The sequence below is a fragment of the Triticum urartu genome, chromosome 3A (assembly GCF_056163025.1).
Source record: "Triticum urartu cultivar PI428250 chromosome 3A, HENAU_Tu73, whole genome shotgun sequence".
NCBI lineage: Eukaryota > Viridiplantae > Streptophyta > Magnoliopsida > Poales > Poaceae > Triticum > Triticum urartu.
Window position 1 is genome coordinate 626,507,060 of NC_141875.1, and position 22,992 is coordinate 626,530,051.

General features: G+C 46.2%; 2 pseudogenes; one reads left to right on the plus strand and one right to left on the minus strand.

Moving 5' to 3' along the window:
• LOC125548930 (ABC transporter I family member 11, chloroplastic-like) overlaps positions 1-22,992 on the minus strand; it is a 161,104-nt pseudogene that overhangs the window by 18,837 nt on the left and 119,275 nt on the right.
• On the plus strand, positions 2,161-3,793 carry LOC147980888 (uncharacterized; annotated as a pseudogene).

Consider the following 22,992-nt stretch of genomic DNA (forward strand, 5'->3'; position numbering starts at 1 on the left):
AAATTAACTGAGAGCACATGCCGCACATCTGTATTTGTGCACATGAACAGAGCGTACGCAAAATAGCATCCTAGTAATTATTAGCGAACATCCGGTAGTTATGGAGTCACTCCTAATAGATTTTGTAACATGTGCCTTATACTCATTCAAATGTCACATTACGATTTCCAGCCAGCTATGATCCTGTGACTACAACAACAAATGGGTCAGCATTCCAGCTGCACACAAGAATTCCCTTTTGAGTTTTTTGTTTGGCTGGATTCTGCCTACGGAAGTACGAGGGGAAAACAAGTTTCTAATCTATACAGGTAAAGCTTCCTCCTTCAAAACTCCCCCATCTCCATTCTCCACGAGCGGTCCAGCGGGTATAGTTATCTGCAAAACGCTTTTAATTAGACATTTCAACAGCCCCAGTTCAAGCTTATGATTTAGGAGTTACTCCCTCCGTCCCATAGTATAAGATATTATTATAACTAATACGTGAGTATATTGGTTGTAATAAGTTAATAACATCTTATGTTATGGGACAGAGGGAGTAATGATTCCAGCTGCATGCCTGAAATGGCTGACTACATCAACGGGATCATTCCGGTGAGCGACAAGGCATGTAATGGGCTAGGAGCCGCAGACAAGATGGAGGTCCTCCGGCGGGTCGTACATCACCGGATGGCGTCGTCGGTGGTTCGGCCATGGAAAGGACCTCTTCCGAAGGTTAGTCTCCCATCCTTGACTCTTGGTGATTTCATCGGGTCTTGGACGAAGGTGCAACGACGAAGAAAGAAGGGGCGACGGGTGGCGGAGCCGCCGCCGCCGCCGGCGGTCGCCGATCCGGGCGGCCAGGAACGGGCGTTTGAATTTCCTTGTACGCCATGACGGGTCGGAGGTGATTCAGCCTAGATTGAGTGTTGGGTATTCGGCTCAACCTCAGGAGATACACGAGACGGGCGGGGCGGGCGTACCTGGGTATACGGCCCAGTCTATCACGCCATGCGGGAGACCGAATCTTGACGAGTATCGACATCAGACGACGGTTTCACCCAGATCGATTGATAGTCCTGCTACGTACGTGCATGGTGCGGTGGCAGCTAGGGCTAGACAGCACACCTCACGCGGGTTCCCTACCCGGAGCGGACGGGCGCGTTGAGTGTCGACCGTGACTCATCCACCAGCGCCGCTAATGGCCGGCCGGGGTGATGGAGCTCAGCCGCCGCTGCGTAGGCAGCAGGAGTCGCCGAGGCAGCAGGTCGGGGACGGCCCGACAGGGGGTCCTCTGAAGGCGGTCAAGCCAATGCGCGGGGCGCACGGGACTTGCCGGTGGGCGTGCTGGTGACGGCATGGGTCGTGGCGGTTTCAATGGTGGTCACGGCGGCTACGGTGCTGGTCGCGGATACGATGGAGGATATGATGGTCGTGGATGGAACCAGTGGAATAATGGCGGAGGTTGCGGATTTGCCGCGAATCAATGGCAGCTGAACTTTAACCCTCCACCCGACGAGTTTATTGAGGGCGCCACGGGTCCTCATTACTGTCAGAGAGGTGGTCAAGGTCGGGGTGGTCGTAACCCTTCTCCGCGTCGTCCGTTTGTTCCGAAGGCAGCCCCCAAACCGGTTCTCCCGCCGAAGGGGACCGTCAACGGGGCGACCAAAGTGGCAAATACCACCACTTCCTCTTCTGCAACGCTGCCAGAGGTGGCGGCGGTGGCAGTTAAGGCTCTGGCTGGGGTCATCATTCCAACTTCCACACCTTTAGATGACAAAGATGGCCATAGTGACAAGGGAAGCGATAAAGCGGATGCGGTGCGTGCTAACAAAGCGGCATATAAGAAAGAAAAATGACTTATTATCATTGTGGTGTGCCAGGCCACTTTGTGATTGACTGCACGGCGGTGCTTTGTGATATATGTCCGAAGTCGGGACACTCATCTGGCGGTTGTCCATTGCTTTTGGTGCCTATACCTGTGGTGAATATTTACGGTGTCTGTAATACCAAGCTTATGTTCTTTGGGACTCCACGCATGATTTCAGCGACTCCTGCGGTGGACATTTCGAAGTTTGGTCTAGTCAGGGTTACTCAGGGGACATTGACAGAGGAACAGGTGTGTCAGTAGCTCAGGCGGTTAGTGTCTGAGTCTTTTCACTGGTCTCTCGTCTGGTTGGAGGATCAGGTTTACAGAGTGGAGTTCCCTAGGAGGGAGGACCTTCACCACCTGCTGAAGTGTGGACTCAGTAAGGTGCCCGGGAGTAAATGCATTCTTGAGTTTGATGAGTGCAAAAAACCTGAGCCGATGGGGATACCGCTAGAAAAGGTTTGGGTCAGACTCTCAGGAGTTCCAGAGACTCTTCTTAATGACTATCTTGTTGTTGCGAGTCTTGGCTCTCTGTTAGGTAAAACAGAGAAGGTGGACATGCCATTCACACGCCTACATGGAGAGGCGAGGCTACTTGTTGGTGTTGTGAATGCGGATTATATTCCAGACTTCGTGTCGTGGACTTATGACGGGGTGTCTTATGATCTCGATATTGTGGTTGAGGTTCAGCAGGCAAATAATAATTCTGGGACTACTGATGTTGATATGACTGATGGTGGAGATGGTAGTGGTGATGGTGGTGGCGGCAAGGGGATGGAAGGCAATCCCGGTGATCACAGTGGATAGGACAAACCAGCCAGAAAACCCACACAGTCGACTAAGCCGAAGACTGACAAGGGGTCGGCGCCCCCAACCACTCCGGCGGCATCTCTCCGGTTTGGTTCATTTCGGGAGGTGACCGCACCGAGCCTTCTTTGGGGTGACCATGTGGAGATGGAGGACTCTAATGATGATCTTCCAGCACAGGAGGTGGTGGTGGGGGAGCACCGACAGATGGTGGATGAGGTTTCACCGCAGCTAACGCCGCATCGCTGCCCAGTGGAGGGTCAACCGATGGTGACCTCTCCATCTCCTACAGTGGAGGGTTATATCCATCCATCTCGCTCTTTGGCGTCACGTTCGGTTAGTTCAACACAGGTGGTGACCAGATCGGGCGGTGATGATAGCAGATCGGCAGGGATCCGTATTTCGGGCGTCACGGTTATTGGTACCGCGGTGGAGCAGTCTGGGAGGCCGGTGTTTCCCATTGCTTCTGACTTAGTTGGGCATACGGCAGGCGGCCACAGCCCAGCCGGAGTCGCTCGGGAGGACGTCATCGCTTTTGGAGGTATTCCGGACCCTATGTCCAGTGACAAACGGTCCAGTCACCGGATCCAGGGTCAGCCGGACGCGGATGACATACATATGGGGCGAGCCATGAGGGCCGCCAAGCTTCGAGACATCAAAGTTCAGACAGGTATATCAGTTAATACAAGTTGTTCAATTCTGCACTTTTCTAAGCATGGTATTATTGATAAAGCCAACAACCTAGGGATCTCTCTTGGTAGTAATGACAAAGCAACCGCAAAATCAATTAGTGATCTACTAGATTTAGAGATGGATATAGCTGTGGATTTAATACGACATCTAGCAGCGGTAAAACCCATGAATGAAGCAGAAATCAATGATCTTGGAGTAACTGTGCTTCAGAGTCTCTGTGAGGATATGGTCCCCATGGAGGGCTTAGAGGCGGCGGAGGAGGATATGGTTCCAGAGGGGTATGTGGCCCCTTTGCAGCCAGAGGCCATTCCTGACACCGATGCTCAACCTATTCAGGAGATGAAGGATAAACCAAGAAAAACCTGGAAGAGGAAGGTTTATCCTACATCGGCGGTGCGTCCGAGTGCGAGAGTTAAACAAAAGAAAAAATTCCATGATGAAATATGAAAGGGATATTCTGGAATAGCAGAGGTCTAGCGGACTTGACTAAAAGGAGATTCCTTAGCGATACATCAGTAGAATTTTTTTTTAGATTTTATGGCTTTATTGGAGACAGGTAGAGATAATTTCACCTCCCAGTTTCTCAACACCATTTCAGGGGGGTTTATTTTGACTGGCATTGTTTACCTCCAAGAGGGAGATCCGGAGGGATACTACTTGGGGTGAAATGCGAAACTTTAGAGGTGCTGGATGTGGTTCACAGTGATTTTGCTGTCAAATTTCGTGTAAGGTCAAAAATTAACGGCCTCCGATGGGCTTTGTTGGCCGTATACGGTGCGGCACAACCAGAGCTTAACCCGGAATTCCTCGCAGATCTGGTGAGAATTTGTGGGGATGAAAGGTTGCCAATTCTGGTGGGGGAGATTTCAATATCATTAGAATACAAGAGGAGAAAAATAATGACAACTTTGATGGAAGATGGTCATTCATGTTTAATATGATAATTGAAAGTCTTGATCTAAGGGAGATTGACCTCACTGGTAGGCAATTCACGTTGGACAATTCTTTGCCAATTCCTACTTACGAGAAATTGGACATGGTTCTCACTAGTGTTCAGTGGGAACAAAAATTTCCGCTAGTTACGGTTCAGGCCCTGCAGGGGGCCATCTCTGATCATACCCCACTACTGGTTGATTCCGGGGAAGCAACCCATGTGGGAAACAAAAATACTTTCTCTTTCGAATTAGGATGGTTTGAGAGGGAGGGCTTCATGGAGCTCATTGCGGCTGAATGGACCAGAGACATGGGAGGGTCTTCTAGTGTGGAGAGATGGCAAAACAAAATTAGACACCTGCGCTAGTTTTTGAGAGGCTAGGCCAAACATCAAAGTGGTATTTATAAAGTGGAAAAGGAAAGATTGACACGGATTATCAATGAACTTGATGTGAAAGCGGAATCCATACTTCTTAATACTTCTGAGAGAGATATTAAGAATGAGGCTGAGAAGAAGTTGCTAGCCCTTATGAGGGAGGAGGAGATGAAATGGGCACTTAGAGCAAAGGTTTCTAAGATCGTCCAAGGGGATGATAATACACAATTCTTCCACATGATTGCTAATGGGAAACATAGAAAGAAAAAGATAATACAGCTAGAACAAGATGAGGGTACGATTGTAGGACACGAGAACCTAAAACTATACATTTCTGAATATTATAAGAAACTTTTCGGAGCACCCGAAGAAAGTTTCGTTTCTCTTGATGAGAATGTGATAGGGGACATACCGCAACTCAACTTAGAAGAGAATGAGGTGTTGTCTGCCCCTTTCACTGAGAAAGAGGTGTTCGATGCTATAACACAAATGAAGCATAATAAAGCGCCCGGGCCAGATGGGTTCCCGGTGGAATTTTATCAAAAATGCTGTCATATCATAAAGAATGATCTTATGCCTATGTTCCATGATTTGTTCGAAGGCCACTTAAATTTATTTCACCTCAATTTTGGAACGACAACATTGTTGCCAAAGAAGGTGGAAGCGGTTCGCATTTAGCAGTTTAGACCGATATGTCTTCTCAATGTAAGCTTTAAGATCTTTACAAAGGTTGGCACGAATAGGTTGACACAGATAGCCCATTCGGTCGTGCAACCAACTCAAACTGTGTTCATGTCAGGACGACAAATCATAGAAGGGGTGGTAGTTCTACATGAAACATTGCATGAAATCCATTCAAAGAAACTAGATGGGGTTGTCTTTAAAGTGGATTTTGAAAAGGCGTATGATAAGGTCAAATGGCCCTTCCTTCAACAAGCCTTACGTATGAAGGGGTTCCACGAAGCCTGGAGGTCTCAGGTGGATTCATTCATATAGAAAGGCAACGTCGGGATAAAAGTCAATGATGACACATGTCATTATTTCCAAACACGTAAGGGGTTACGACAGGGAGATTCCATGTCTCTTGTGTTGTTCAACATTGTAGTGGATATGTTGGCAGTACTCATTAGTCAGGCTTAAGAGAGAGGCCAAGTAGGAGGACTCGTTCCCCATCTTGTAGAGGGGGGTGTCTCCGTCCTACAATACGCAGATGATACTGTTATTTTAATGGAACACGATCTTTAGCCTGAAACATGATTTTCATGGAACACGATCTTGAAAAATCTAGGAATATGAAGCTTATTATATGCCTTTTTGAACAAATGTCTAGGCTAAAAATCAACTTAAAGTGAATTGTTCTATTTTGGGAGAGCTAAAGAAGAACAAGACAATTACAGAAACTTGTTTGGTTGTGAAATGGGATCCTTACCTTTTAGTTATCTCGGGATCCCAATTCATCATAGACGGCTAACAAACAAAGAATGGAAATTTATAGAAGATAGATTTGAAAAAAGATTAAGCTGCTGGAAGGGCAAGCTAATGTCCTACATAGGACGGCTGGTGTTGATTAACTCGGTTTTGACGAGTTTGCCGATGTTCCTCCTATCTTTTTTTGAAGTACCGGTGGGGGTACGGAAAAGATTAGACTTTTACAGATCCCGATTCTTCTGGCAAAGCGATGAGGCCAAGAAGAAATACAGACTAGCTAGATGGGATATCATGTGTAGACCAAAAGACCAGGGTGGGTTAGGGATCGAGAATTTAGAGGTAAAGAATAGATGTTTGCTTAGCAAATGGCTATACAAACTATCTACGGAGACTGAAGGCATGTGGATACAAATCTTGCGGAATAAATACTTAAATAATAAGACTTTGGCCCAGCTGAATGCAAGGCCAACTGACTCTCCGTTTTGGAAAGGGTTAATGAAGACAAAAGTAACTTTCTTCAAGTGTGTGAAGTTCCTAATTGGTAGTGGTACCTCTACTAGATTCTGGGAAGACACATGGCTAGGGGAGATGCCTCTGGCTTTACAATACCCTTCCCTATATAATATTGTGCAACGTAAGGAGGATTATATCGCCATAGTATTAAATTCAGTACCACTTAACATCCAATTTAGGATATCTCTTGTAGGGGAATGTTGGAATGCTTGGTTACACCTGGTCCGTAGGTTGATGGATGTTCAACTTTTAGACCAGGAATTAAGCTTGGGGATGCTTGATACGTCTCCAATGTGTCTATAATTTTTGATTGCTCCATGCTATTATATTATCTATTTTGGATGTTAATGGGCTTTATTTTACACTTTTATATCATTTTTGGGACTAACCTATTAACCGGAGGCCCAGCCCAAATTGCTGTTTTATGGCCTATTTCAGTGTTTCGCAGAAAAGGAATATCAAACGAAGTCCAACCGGAATGAAACTTTCGGGAACGTGATTTTATCAACAAACGTGATCCAGAAGACTTGGAGTGGCAGTCAGGAAACAATCGAGGAGGCCACGAGGCAGGGGGCATGCCCTCCACCCTCGTGGGCCCCTCGTTGCTCCACCGACCTACTTCTTCCTCCTATATATATCCACGTACCACAAAAAAATATACTTCCGTGATGATACGTGTTTGTCACAGTAGGTCGCTTTTTTTGTCATGCATGTACATCCATGACAAATTTATGACAGAATCAAAATAATCATACCTGTGCTGTCGTAGAAGTGTTCCATGACATTACCAAAATTATAATCACGGAAGTGTCCACTTCCATGACGATAAATCGCGCGTCACAGAAGTGCTTTCGTCAAGGGTGACCGACACATGACATCCACCATAACGGAACGCCGTTAAGCTACCGGGTCGGGTTTTGGATCCGATTACCCGTTAACAGCCCCGACCAATGGGGATTTTCCACATGTAAAATCATCATTGGCTAGAGGAAACACGTGTCGGCTCATCGTCGGGACAGATGTCATCCACTCACTGGACAGAAGGCGCCTATGATACGTCGACACGTGGCACGGCCCAACAAGTTTAAATGGGCCGGCCCAACTAAAGGCCCATAAGATTTTGCGGGCCATAATGGGCTGCCCAGCTAAAGGCCCACGAGATTTTGCAGACCATAATGGGCTGGCCCAGCTAAAGGCCCACAAGATTTCATGGGCCATAATGGGCCGGCCCAGGTAAAGGCCCACAAGATTTTTGTGTGCCATAATAGGCCGGCCCAGGTAAAGGCCCACGGTGACTCTAGCCCATAATGAATAGTAATTTTCTTTATACCCGTTAACGGCCCGTGATTTACATGGGCCATTTCCAGCCCGTGTTAGCTTTCGGCCTATTGACGGCCCATATGTTCTTGGGCTCCTTTTCTGCCCTCGATTACTTCCGGCCCGTTACTGGCCTGTTCCCCTAATGGGCCAAATTCAGCCAATGGCAAGAGTCGGCCCGTTACTGGCATGTTCCACTAATGGGCCAAATTTGGCCCATGGCAAGAGTCGGCCCGTTACTGGCTTGTTACCCTAATGGGCCAAATTCGGCCCATGGCAAGAGTCGGCCCGTTTTTGGCCTGTTAACCCGTTGCGCCATTTCCAACCCGTCCTATATTCTGGCCCATTAACGACTCGTTATGCCTGTGAAAGAATTAAGCCTTTGCTGTCCTACGACCTGTTAACGACATGTTACCGTGCTGGGCCGATACCAATTACGCCCGATTATGGACCATGTAGACCCATTTATCCGATGGCCCGAGGCCCACCGATTACATGCCCATTTATCGACGGCCCGTAGGAGACCCATGGATCCTATGACCCGTATATGGCCCATGGTAACTAGAAAACCAGGGAAAAAGAAGACTAGGAAATAAATAAGGCCGAAACTAACGCTAGGCTATTAAGGCTATTGCACAGATTACATCCACTCGGCATCAAAGATCGCCACCAGTGCAAATATAGGGAACACCCTACACTATACAAAAATGGCTTGCTGTTTTCTTCAGGCGGTGGCTGCACGTTAAGAATAAATTTTGTATCGCACGAAAACAAATTACAACTATATACCAAAAGGAAGGTTGGCATAAAACTTAATAGTCTAGCAGATAAATGCACCACCAGAAGTTCAGAAGCTCAGTTCATTTGACCTGACTGTTACGTTTTCATGCTGTATTGTTCGATGGAGCACCATAACCCTCACCTTCATTTCCCCTAGTCTCCTGAACAACATAGCAAATGTCTGATAGTCTGGTTTGAAAACCATGCATATCTTGACGACATTGAGCAATGTTTCTCCTTGTTTCACAAAGGGTCTCTGTTAGGGAATGGACTTGTGTCTGGAGCGCAGATACAACATTGCTTTGAGCTTGCATATCTTGATCATGAGGCAGTTTGGACGATATTGCCTTAACAACCAACCCAGTATTACGCAGGAACATGCTTTTGGCACTGTTAGTGGACAGGTACTGACCCACTGCAGCAAGAGCTGACATTGCGGTTATAGTTGCCTCGTCACCTTCAGAAGGTGGCGGTTCCACCATTTTTTCCATAGCTCGCTGAAAAGTTGAGGTTTTACATTAGTAGTACCAGAACAGAAGATATTAAGGAGGCAGCAAAACCAAACAAAATAACTTTGGTCTATGTATAGAACTTATTATGGTGAACCCATGTAAAATATTAGTTGTATTTTATTGCAAAGTACATAATAAAACCAGGTTCCAAACATATGACCATGTACCATCGCTAATGTATTGTCTATTTCTTCACATTGTATTGAGGGCTAAGGATAAAGAGACGAAGTTTATAAAACGGTAAGCATAGTATGACGTCATTCGTATCACAAAACAACTAAGAACAGACAAACATGCAATTGTAACGTTGTGTGGGCAAGTCCAGCACGGAACTAGATTACGGGTCAAGATCAAAGGAACATCACTCCTCTCTTTTAAACCTTGTAAGGTGCAATGATACGCTAAGACAATTGTGTATAAAATTGAAAAGAGTAATAGACATTGGCTGCAAACCATGCAGTTCAAGGCACAAGTCAGAGTAAGTAGTAGTTAAAAGGCATGAGGATTAAGGACTTACAACAGCGGCTTTGACTGGTGTAGTCATGCCCTTCTTCTTGCTGGTGTGACAGTCCTTGAAGATTTCCATAACATTTGGTTCAGGTACTTTTTGGTCCTTGTGGGCTTTCCTCTGCATTTGGAACAAGTCAATATAGATCTAATAATATGGTACAACGAAAAGAGTGAAACAACAGCTAATTACAAGAGCCTCGCAGTGTGCAATATAGCTACGAGATCCTGTCGTCTGTTGGAATTTCACTTTCGTACGGTTGGCCTTGTTCTTTGAACAGTTCACCTACAAGAAGATAGATTTGTGTGGCACATGCGTAAATAGGACTTCAACATGTGATCTGATGACATATATATAATGTACCTGATACTTCGGATCGGACCAGTGTTTAACGAGGCCTCTCCAGTCTTCATCAGATATATTTTCCACTGGAGATGTTTGGGCAAGTTCACTGTTAGCCTTGCCTTCAAAGTGAGTTTTCCTCAAGTTATATCGATATTGTCGCAGAACAGACTTGAAAACATGGGTGCAAGCTTGTGTGGTTGCATCATCTTGGCTATCCAACTTGAACCTCATCTGTTGAAAATTATGGGAGTCTCATTATCAGCAACCTAGAAAGTATTGGACCGAGCAAGACGATATTACTAGTTTCCATACATAACCATACTTACAGATAAATGGTCGAGGAAGATGTTGAACTGGGTTTCGTCTTTGTCATTCCTGTACTGAATCCATGTTTGGAGGATACGTACATGACACCTAACAGCAACCGCTGCCTCTAATACTAACTTGGCTAACTCTGTAGCATCACGTGGCCTTTTTAAACCTGCCTCAAAATGGATCTCCATTCTTCCTCCTCTAGATTTAGTTAACCTATCGAGCATTATCCCTGATGTTTGTTTCCTCTTGCGCCTAGGTGCTAGTCCAACAACAAACATAGGAGGTGTTAGTGTACATCAAACTATGAGACTACATATAAAGAAGCATGCAATTGTAACTTGACTCCAGCAACTACCTTCTTGCTGTTGAAGCTCACAAGGTTCATCTGATATTGCCAACTCGTCTTGTGTCAAGAGTGCTTGGGAAGTAGTGTCAGGTGGCAAGGGAGCTTGGGTACGTGCTGCTAGCTCAGTTGACGCACGAGTACGTCGTGCAGCTGGTAGTACTGTGGTAGGTGTTGCAAGAACTAGGGCTGTCTCTGCTTGTTTGGTGGCAGCTATTTGTTTCTGTTTGTCTTTTTTTTGCAACTCGTGTAGCATGGGATGCCGTGTTTATAGAATTTTCTGCTGGACTTTGACCTTCTATTGCACCATCAGTACCAGCAGAATCTACAGGATTCATCCGCTTCTCATTCCCTGCAATTCTGTGTTTCTTCCTCTTTCTCTGTGCCATGTTAAGTCAAGCCGACAAGAAAAACGAATAACAATTTAGTTCTTCAGAACAAATTGATGCGTGATGCAGACGAACTGAACTTTGATGTTAGACAACCACATGATAGGAGGATGTAATATGTATGAAAAATAGGACGGAAGAGATAACCAGAACTATGATGTGTAAACTAAGAAGAAGACATTTCACCAAATTAGAAGCAATGCAATGGAAGGTAGACACCATATGAAAGATGCTACAAATATCGCTCTGCCAAGTTAACAGTGTCTCATCATAAATGGCGTTTAAACAAATGTGAAGCAGTACAAGAAATAAATCATATGCAAGATGCAAACAACATCACACTACCATATTAGAGGTCTCTCGTCATTAGTGCCATTGCATATTCACAGCATTGCATATTCACAGCTTATGATGTGTAAACTAAGGAGAAGGCATTTCAACAAATTAGAAGCAATGAAAGCTAGACACCATATGAAAGATGCAATGAATATCACTCTACCAAGTTAAAACTGTCTCGTCATAAGTGCCATTTCAACGAATTAGTAATACAAGCTAGAAAAGAATGTGAGATGTAACCTATATCACACTCCAAAGTCAAACGTGTCTTATGATAAGTGATTGTTGCAGGTTACACAACAGTAATAATTTGATGTAAGAACATGGTGTGATAGACATATATTGTATGTTCTAGAAACAGGAACACGTGTCTTATTCAAGTATAATGTGTGAAGTAAGCAGATGGAATTCAACAAAATTAGAAGCAATACAAGCTAGACATCACACATAACATGCAACTACATATAACAGTGCCAAGTTAGAGGGAGCACCGATGATGCTGCACTAGGGGAGACGTGCTCATCATAAACACAACTTTGTTGAGTGTCTATGCATGTGTTGTCTTGGAAATCATCTTGGGGGTGTGGAGGAGTAGAAACTGTAGAGGCCCTCCGTTCGGAAGGAGCACCTTTATCCGCTGCCTTGCTAACTTCCTTCCACTTTATTGATTTTGAATTGTCAAGTAAAACCGACAAGAACAAGCAATAAAATTCTCTCTTCAGAACTCATTCATGCATGATACTGACAATCACTACTTTGATGTAAGGCAAACACATGATACCAGGATGGAATATGTACGAAAAATAGGACGGCATGACATGTTCACAACTGTTGGTGTAAACTAAGCAGAAACCATTCCAGCAAATAAGAAGCAATGCAAGCTAGACACCACATGAAAGATGCAACCAATATGACTCTGCCAAGTTAAAAGCATCCCATCATAAATGGAATTTCAACAAATTAGAAGCAGCGCATGCTATAAATCATATGAAAGATGCAACTAATATCACACTGCATATACTAAAGGTGTCTCGTCATGTTGATTGATGTGGGATACAAAAAAACAATAGTTTTATGTAAGGACATGCTTAATAGACAGATGTACTATGTACTAAATACAGGAATGCATGTCACATTAACAGGTATAATGTATAAGCTAAGCAGACTAGCACATGCAGTTTAACCAGATTGGAAGAATTACAATCTAGACACCATATGCAACATGCAACCACATATCACGCTGCCAAGTTAGAGCAAGCACCTGCGATGCTAGTGTAGGGGAAATGCTGTAATCAACTACAGAGCTACGTTCACCATCTTCATCTAGCATTTCTGTTTCTTGAGAATCATGTCGGGAGGCTGACGCTGCATTCTTTAAATGAGGAGTAGTCCCCTTGCCTTCCTGCCTCGTCATAAGTGATTGATGAGGGATACACAAGAACATTAGTTTGATGTAAGAACATGGTTAATACACAGATGTACTAGTATGTACCAAAAACAGAAAGGCATGTCATATTCAAAGGTATAATGTGTAAGCTAAGCAGATGCAATTTAACCAAATTGGAAGCAATACAAGCTAGACATCCGGCTGGAGTGGTGAGCATGATCATCTAGGACCTGAGAGCTTGGTGGGAGGCGGGTTGCTTCGCCACCATCGCAGCTTTTTAGTTGGCTTCCAGGTGATGCCTATCTTTCCTAGGCTTGTCACTGGCTCGGCCAGTGCCCTGACTAGCTATTTGTCTTCTGGTGCTCACGGGATGGTGGTTCATGTAAAAAAATATTTCCTTATCTTACCGACTTCGGCCTTTCGAATACAAGCTAGACACCATATGGAACATGCAACCACATATGACACCGTGAAGTTAAAGCAAGCACCTGGGATGGTGGTTCATTGCGAGCGAGGTCATCAACTCCAAAGCTACGTTCCCCGTCTCCATCTGCTGACACTGCACCCTTTAAAGCGTTGAAACGTGTCTTGCCTAGCCGCACACCAAACTGGAGCGACTTCTCTCTTTTCTTTTTAGCTTCTCTCATAGCAGCAGAGTCTGAAATACCGTTGCATAAAAACACAACAGTGAGAGTAAGGGTGAAGTGTGTGCAGAACTAGTGCACTGTAAAAGTAGCAGATAGCAGGTGGCTAAAAAGTAAATGACAGGAGACATATGATAGCTCTACAACATTGCATGGCAAAAAATTAGATCTACTCTGTATGATTTTGTAATATATGAGCACAAGAAATGCAGGTACTCCTCCAGCACACCACCACATGTGGTCATATCTAAGATAACAGTCGACTGAAAATAAATAGGTCAGTCGATTTTTTAATGAACCGTCCGATCTATAAGGAACAGGCAGATGGCCTTCGTCTACCTCCCGCCAGTCACTGTTGACGATCTTTCTCGAACCGCCAGCTACCACCGGCCCAGACCCCTGCCTCTGCCGCCCCGCCCTCCCATCGACCTCACACCACCGCCGTGCTTGGCAGCGCCCCCATGCCATCCCTTTAATCCCGGCCGACCTCCAGATCAGGCGCCAGTAGCTCTAGGCCGCACACGCCCCTAAGATAAACACCAAGGCGCTGCTTCCCCGGCGTAATAGGCGTACTAGCGCCTGTTACGCCGGAGAATGCTTCCGTTAATTGGGAATCAAGTGGCCAGAAATTGAAATTCAGGGGGGCGACGGACCTCTAGCTAAGGTGAAATAGTATATGAGGAGAAACCTTGTGCATCGCGAGTTACTAGGAACATCTAGTATCAAGAAGAAGCGGTCAACTAGTGTCTTCTGTGGGATGATTACCGTGCAAGCAAAGACGTAAGATTTGCACGAATAAGGGAAGATGAGTACCTTTTTCGGTTGCTGGTGTGGTCACCTCCACAAGTCACGCCGATTTTCTTCTTTTTACCGGGGAAACCGATGTTCTGGAGGGTGCAGGCTTGGACGAACCCATGGCCAAATTGTTGACTGTGTTGCCGTGGCTGTATGTCGGCGAAGGGGAAGCAGATCCGAGGCGGCGAAGGACGGCGTAGCAGTAACAACTCCGGTGCGGTGGAGGGTGGTGAAGTTGGAGCGGCAGCGGTGAGGCGCAGGACGGCGTGGTTGAACTGGCTCGGGTACGGACGGCTCGGCCTCGGCTTCAACTACTAGCCGTGGAGGGCGTTGCGGTTGAGGTTGCGGTGGACGACGACGTCGGGGTATCGGCTCCGGCGTGATGGAGGAGGCGGCGGTTGATGGGTGGGATGGGGTGGCGGACGGAGGACGCCGGGGTTTCGCGGCTGGTGGAGAGGTAGTTTTGGCGCCCATGGAGTACGAATGGGGAATCGGACGGGTGGGGTGGAACCATGTTTCGGTCTAGGACGCGCTTGTTTTTGGCTTTTTTGAACAGAAATGGGACGCGCTTGTTTGAAATTTGGGGACAGTACAAACTTTGCCCCCTTCTTAAATTTCGGACCTACTGCGGGTCGGGGGTAGGATGGTAATCCCAGGTGTCCCAAATAGTGGGCGGGAGCGATTTCGGCCGCGCGCATGTGTGCTTAGGCGGCCATTGTGTATGAATGTTTTTCATGCGGTTGCGTGGCGTCTAGATGAAGCTACAAACCTGCCTTGGTTTAGACCTTTGGACGTCGGGCCGGTAGGTTTCACGGGTGGGAGTTATTAGAAAAGTAATTTCCTTGTACTATCAAACATTGGTCTCACGCGGTTTCGGGCGAGTAGAGGCTCTTTTGGCGCTTCGTTCGAAATTTTGAAACACAAGCATTCACGTTTAGAGTACTGTTGAACTATGAGGATTGACCTAAATATACAACGTTATATTTGACCTTGTATGTTTGAAAACCTCATTAAATTATCCGCTTCTTTTTGAAATTTTGAAACTTGAAAATCCTATAACTACGATTATTTTGGAATGGAGGAGCTAAATTTTAATCTATTTTGTACACGACTACATATGCTATTATGTACAAAATCAGAGCAAAGATTGGTGCCCCCATAATTTAGGTATGGTTTACAAATGCCATGATATCAAATTCAAATAATTGAATGGACTTCATGTTGAATTCGATTTTTTAAACCATCTTAAGTTGAATTCAAATGTATGCTAGTTCATAGGTAGTAGCTATTTATAATGTCCATTGTGTAACTTTCATATGTATAATGTGCTTTACACACACAACATGAACTATACTCACGCTTATATTCGATTGCTAAAGCGATGCATTGTCTGGAGTTCAAAATACTAACTATGTGGATCAATTGTGTCGAATAATAACATAGACATGCTCAAATTCGATAGAATCTAGATGTCTGATGGATCAATGACCGCTCCTTACGCGAATTGCAAATATCATGATCCCATCCTAATATTTGGATACAATTTATATCTTTAATCAATGTGTAGAGCAGTCTTTTACGTGTAGTTTCACTCTCCATCGGTGGTCTCTCACACATGCTCACACACTCTCTCCCGAGGTGTCTTTCTCGCACACATGCTCTAGATATAACCCTCCCTCCCTCTCGTAACCATTTACATCTGTTTTCACTAACCTTTATCACAAGCACTCTTCCTCTCACAAACATACACACGCACAATCCTCATCGACCCTTTCTATATACATGGACCTGCCTAAGTGTCTCATGTACGCACATTATCTTTATGCCTATCTCTCACGCATTGTCTCACACCTCTCTTCCTAATCGACGAGTATGATTCTAGCAGAGCATTCTGTAGGATGCCCCTTAAAGTTAGGTTGGATGAATAGTAATATCAGAGATAAAGGGGTTACCTTAGTCCGAGAACCTAGGGTTACAAATCCTAGCCGGATTTGTCAGTGGACACAGAGTCCTTCACAATTCTGCTATCTTTGTCTTGTACGACTAGTCATCCATGGGTCTTCCTAAATGCATCACGGGCCGACCAATGTGGCGCAGGACGGAACAGAACGAAGGGCCTCACCTCGACCCACCGGACCTCACGCGGTGACACACCCTCTGCCCCCACGTCTCATTATCTTCTCACACCCACACATACCAACACAAACACCACACACACATAGAAAATTTCTTCTGGTGCCTCTATTCCCTCCCCCTTGCATATACACACTCAAGGGAATGGAAGCTCTTGTCGTGACGTCATATTCGTCTCTCTCTCTAGACCACTCTCATTTCTCGTGCTATCTCTCCCACGCCCGCCCCCCCGTCGGCCCCTCTATCCATGCCTCTCTCAAATACGTAATACACACACATACCTCTCTAGGCCCCGCCAAATGCATCAACTACACATTCACACATGTTACATCACGTACCCCATTGATCTGAAAAGCCCTCTCTTCACGTTTATTTCGCATACAACATTCCTTTTGAATAAAGTGTGGCCAAAAAATTATTTTAGAGTTTCTACATATATACAATATTACAAAGTTATATGGAGGAGTACGAACGCTAATTTGCATTGCATGGTGCCCACAATGATATTTATTCCGCACTGTGAATTTGTATATTTTTATACTATATACAAAGTTAGTCATAATAAAGAGAAATGAAGAGCATCTCTCTCTCCATCGTATACCCCCCTGTACGCCCCTTTCACGTATGCACACAAAACTATCTCCAGGTCCTCTAAAAGTAAGCCCCCAGAAAATTCACGCATGTTTCATCTTTCTCTCGTGATATATGCAACGACGATCATTGTATTTGAAGCGAAAGCACGATACGTACATTGGACTTCGGAATCCACTCATTACGTTCACCATTTACGTTTAGTGGTTATTATGCAGTCACGGGCTCACCGTACAACTCTGTATTTGGTCATGACATGACTAGTTGACCAGTTAAACGCTCCACGTGGCACCTCTAGTGTTGCATCACATTATCTCACTACCATTGTGCCCACGTGTCGACTTGTATCTACTCTACATCTACACTCTTATAAAATACATAAAATACACTCTTATAAAAAACAGAGTTGGTGATGATGGTGTGCCTGCCATCCTGCAATATAGGCCGTCCGATTTATATCTGACGGATAGGAAAGAAACTATGGCAATTTTGCAAAAAGGTACCCACACACCTCTCCACATTTGCAAATAAGGCCTTCCCTCATTCATCCTTTTCTCTCACAAGATAAAAAAGTCATACAAATGCATCTTGATGTTACATGCAACGCACAGGCATCTTGCTAGTAAGAATGAAAACAAACGACAAAAAAATATTTGGACGGTGGTTCGAAGTCATGACCGCGGGCACAGCGGACAAGGTGGCCTTGTATTGGTATGCTGAGCCGTCTGTTTTAACACATAGGAGCTGGTGTGGTGATTATACACACACGCACGCATGCACACGAACTGCATCCACGCAACACTCACACAAACACATGCACCCACACACACACACGCAACACTCACACGTACACATGCAGCCACGCACGCAACACTCACACGCACGCATGCATGCACACACCAGTACACCACACAACCAACACACACTCTCACGCTCAAGTGCTCAACCTACACGTGCATGCGCACACATCAGGCCCTGACAGACACATACACAACCAGGTGATTCCCGCGGTCGGGTTGGAGCCTTCTCGCGCCTGCGTAAATTTGTGTTTATCTGGCCTTTTGCCTATGCGAACTGACAGGTGGGACCCACAACGAACGTGGTCAATTTAACTAGTCAACATGGCGCCACGCAGACTATTTGGCCGGTCAACAGAGTGCAATCCGATGCTGAGCTGTGAGCAAGTGACCGTATAATCACCGCAAAACGTATATAGTGACCGTAATCAACTTATACTGAAGTTCGGTGACTGTATTACGCTTTTCTCTCTGTAGGCCCTCCAAAACTACATCTCTACACGTTCTCGCATGTTACATCTAACAACTATGTAATACAGCACTACTACTACATTCTAACACAATAAATCATATGTGTTTTTAGTTTTACTAGATATCATATTGTTACTTATAATTATTCAATTTGCATACATTAAAATTTCCTTTGAAATGTATGGCCAGTATCATCTACCGCGCGGGAAAAATCCCGCCCTTTCCTATTTAATCGGGTTTGTATCGATGGATCGTGCGAAACAGCAAAACTATAGTACTATACAGTACAAGTGACAGTTCACTGGGCCGTCGTGTCGTCTACTCCTCCATCGTAAGAGTGGAGCGCTCGCTTTCATAAATCTTCTAGTCCCTTTCGCCGACATGTGGGACATCAAGCTACCGGGTCCACGTGCCATACCGGAATACAGTGCAGAGCAGCCGGGGTGAAGCACCCCAGTCATGGCGCTGGCGTAGTAATGAGCAATGAGGCATCAAATCACAAAGCTGCACCTTTCCCGCAGTTAAGTTGGAGGGACGAAGCAACCGTCATTTCACTCGTTGCTGAATCCGTTTCTCCCTCATCTTCTTCAACTTAACCACGTGTTGCTTCTGCCGTTGTTCTGCCTCATGTGGGACGCGGATCGGCTTGGTAAAGCACTGACACGTGGGACCGCATGTTAGCAAACCGCTAGGACAATGTCCTCCGACAATAAGAAGCCTAATCCTAGACTTACAAAGGGCTACGTAGCTGCTACATATACTTTCCATCTAATCTATATATGCCCCCCTGATTTTCAGGTGGGGTGGGCCTAATCCTCTCCTTTAATCCAATCAAATAGTCCCACATCACATCAGTTCATAACTTTACGTAAACCATTACGTGGATGTAGCATTGCTCAAATAAGAAACCTCCCCCGCCATCCGCGCGGCAAAATCAACTCCTTTTTACTAATCTCGATTCCATAATTTTTTAGATCAATATAATTGAGATTTGTATAGATAGCACACAGGAGCAAAACCAAGTGGTACGGTTAAGGGCATCCACAATGTGTAACCAAATGTGAAAATAGCTTTTGGCATCGTGGGAACCATTGTGGACGGTGTTGCCAAAGCCAAAAAGATGGAACCGAAGCTCCATGATTGATTGAAGGAATAGAAAAATGCAACGTCTCTCCTCTTTCTCCCATGCTTGGACGCATGTAGTACAGTATAGAGCACAGAGTCTACTCCCCTGTCCCTTCTATTAGAAATCACAAAGCAGTGAGGCGTCAAATCACAAAAGCACGGACGAAGCAACCATCATTTCACTCTTCGCTGACTCCGCTTCTCCATCGTCTTCTTTGAGAAGCCATCTCACCACATTAGGTATAGTAGTACTAGTAAAGGACTTCCTGGATGCAAATAAGGCGGTTGTCTCGGCTTGCAGGCGGCACTTGCGAACAACTTATCGTGGTCTCCCTCAATGGCGTTCTCCGTAGAACGCACTTCGCCAAACCACCAAAAAAAATATCGTCGACGTCACCGCAATGGGGAAGGAAGTCAAATATAGTTACTACCTCCATTTTTTTGTACACAAGGCCAGTATATCAAAATTACAATTTGCAAAGGGCCACTAACACTAATCGAGGCAAAATTGATGGGGTTAGCAATCAAGGACATTAATATCCCCTGCATGCATGCGGAAGTGAGAAGGTTGGTTTGCATGGCGCTGCATTAATCAAGCGATGATGAGTGAGATGGTTAGCTCTTTGGTCTTTGAAGAAAAAAATATGCATTAATTGGCACGTGAAACGAGGATTTGTATCGATTAAATCCCGCGAAGGAAAACCCAGCCTTTCTTTTTTAACACTAGTACTGCTAGTAGTACGTATGTACTTATCCTGTTTGGGTCTAGGCCTTGCATTGCCAAACTTCGCCACACATTTTTTCCAAGCTTGCCTAAAGTTTTCAATATGAGAAGGAGGTACACTTGCGCACGGCTATCGCGGTCGCACCGCACCCTCACACGGTCGCTCCTGCACGCCGCAAACCCAACCAAGGGAACGCACCCTCACTGACACATGCTATCGCATGTGAACACACCAAACTCAGCCATCCTATAGCTGACACATAATTTTCGTTCATAGAGTATGTTTATCCAACCACATGTTGGGGAGTATCCGTACGGCCCGTGCGGTGGTCTGTTGGGGAAGAAGAAGAGGTGAGGAAGAAGGAAAGCAGGGTTAGGAGACGTAGGATATTCATCCAACCGCCTGAAATGGTAGACTGACCCAAGTCAGGCGACTTGCATAACAAATATATGTTTTTACACAGCAAAAGATCCATAAAACAGCAACATAAAGAAAAACTATCACTGCTCACGGAAAGAGACGGCCTCGTCGTCTTTGGCTGCCGGCATGAACCAGCCGTCGCTGCCGACGTGTGTCTCCACACCGTGGTTGTCCTCGGCCTCCAGGTACTCGTTCAAGCGGAGCGTGCGGGCGCTCTGCATGGACGAGAGCACAGCCCGGTTCAAGTCGAGGACGTCCGGTTCCGCCTGCATGAGGGCCTCGATGGCAGCGGCATCCGCGCGCTCCGCGTCGAGTCGAGCCTCCACCGCCCGATTTAAGTCCAGGACGTCCGGTTCCGCCTGCAGGAGGGCGTCGATGAGAGCGGCATCCGCATGATCTGTGTCGAGTCGAGCCTCTGCCGCTCGGTTCAAGTCCAGGACGTCCGGTTCCGCCTGCAGGAGGGCCTCGATGGCAGCGGCATCCGCGTGCTCCGCCTCAAGTTGAGCCTCCGCCGCCCGGTTCACACCCATGACATCTGGTTCCGCTTGCAGGAGAGCCTCGATGGCAGCGGCATGCGCGCGCTCCGCGTCGAGTTAAGCCTTTGCCTCCCGGTCCTCCTTTAGTATCGCCATGTTGAACCGCTGGTCCGCCTGCACCATGGGGGACTCGGACGCCGGCACAAAGTCGACGTCCATCGTCTCATACCCATCGGGGGCCTTCTGCGCTGCGACCAGGCCCGGCCCATAGGCCGGGCAAACGGGGTGCCCGCCCTAGGCCCCGGGGAGGCAGGGGCCCCGGGCCAACTAGTATTCCTTTAGGCAGCCCATACACGAAAAAAAATTAAGGCCTAAGAAATCGATCGTAGTCTGTGTGCATTTGACCCGCGACTCCTTCCCCAATCGCAGGCTCAGCGCCGCCGGCCGCCCCTACTGCGCCTCTCCGATTCCAGTGTCGTGGCCGGCCATTAATGGCGTGATTCCCGAATCGGCTCTCCTTCCTTCTCAACACTCTGCTTGTTCCCTAGACTTTGGAGAGAGACCAAGAGGGTAGATGTTCTCTTTCAAGTAAGTCTGTTCCGTAATTCAGAGATTCATTGATAAATAGCTCTGCGTTGGATTCCACATCGCACATCCATCAAATCTACATGGGTCTTCTTCTGCTCTTCATTGGATCCAAACGTGGGAGTGCGAGGGTGCTCAGGCAGGAGACTAGAGAAGGGAGAAATTTTATTCATCTCATGGTGTTGTATTTTTGTCCGTGGTGATTACTGCAGCATACGGATCAAGCCATCTACATCCATCATTTCGTTTCCAGGTGATGTTGATCCTTGCATTAACCATTTTTATGCAGCTTATTTAGTGACATGTCTTCAAGAAATTATTTTTCCGGCACTGGAATCCCAAAAGGGATCAATTGCTAAGTTCTTCAAAACTAGTAATTCTTTGAGGGAATCTGCATGTTTTGATCATCATAGTATAAACATGAAATAGTCAGTTTGCTTTGCCATGCCTTATGCAGGATAGTTTGGAAGAGGTGAGTTATTATTTCGGTGAAGAATTTTTATGTGAAGAACATGCAGATTGGGGAGGATCTAGAAACAAATGTGAGTTGATGCATTAGTTTTATATCTCATGGTAACACAAATGTTTTAAGTAGCAACCACTTTCGACAAGGTCATTTGTTGTGCAGAAAAAGAAATGCCTCCATTGACAATTACGAAATCAATGTTTTGTGGAGCTCTATTGTTTCATTACCATCATGATACAGTTCTCTTGATCGATAAATAGTTGTACTGTCAGTATTAAGAGTCCAAAGATAATCGATCAATGCTATGCATTGGATATTTAATTTGAGCTTTTGTGTTTCAAGAAGGGCCCCTTGTTGCTGTCTTGCCCCTGGGCCCCGTATATCTATGGGACGGCCTTGGCTGCGACCTCCGCCATGAACATTGGATCGGCTTCCTCCTCCTCGTAGCTTGGCTCCAAAGAACTCGGGGATTGGCCTGCCGCAAAGCGAGCTTGGGAACGGAGGTCTGTGGCGCCGACCGCCGCCGCGATTTCTGCGCGGCGCTCCGGCGTCAGCATCTTGTAGTAAGTGATCTTGCGGCGCACCATGGCTTTCCGGCGAACTAGGGAACGCTTGATGCGGGCTAGGGGATCGAAAGGTGGGGGAATTGGCTGGAGATTTGGTGTGGTTTTAGGGCAGTGGCTGGTGTAGGCCAAGCAACGAAGGTTTTGGTGTGAATAGTGGTTCCGGTGATGACCGGTCAATCGGTTTTGACTGTACATCGCTTTTGTCGCGTTCGTGTTGCAGCCCGGCACGCTGGACCCTCCACGTTGCTCACCGAATGGAACGCGCTTCGTCTTGCGTTTTCGCTCGCTTGTGGGACCGCAATTGAGAGCAAACCGACGTCCCTCCCCCTCCCCCGCCCGCGTCATTTATTATACCACCACTCCCTCTGTT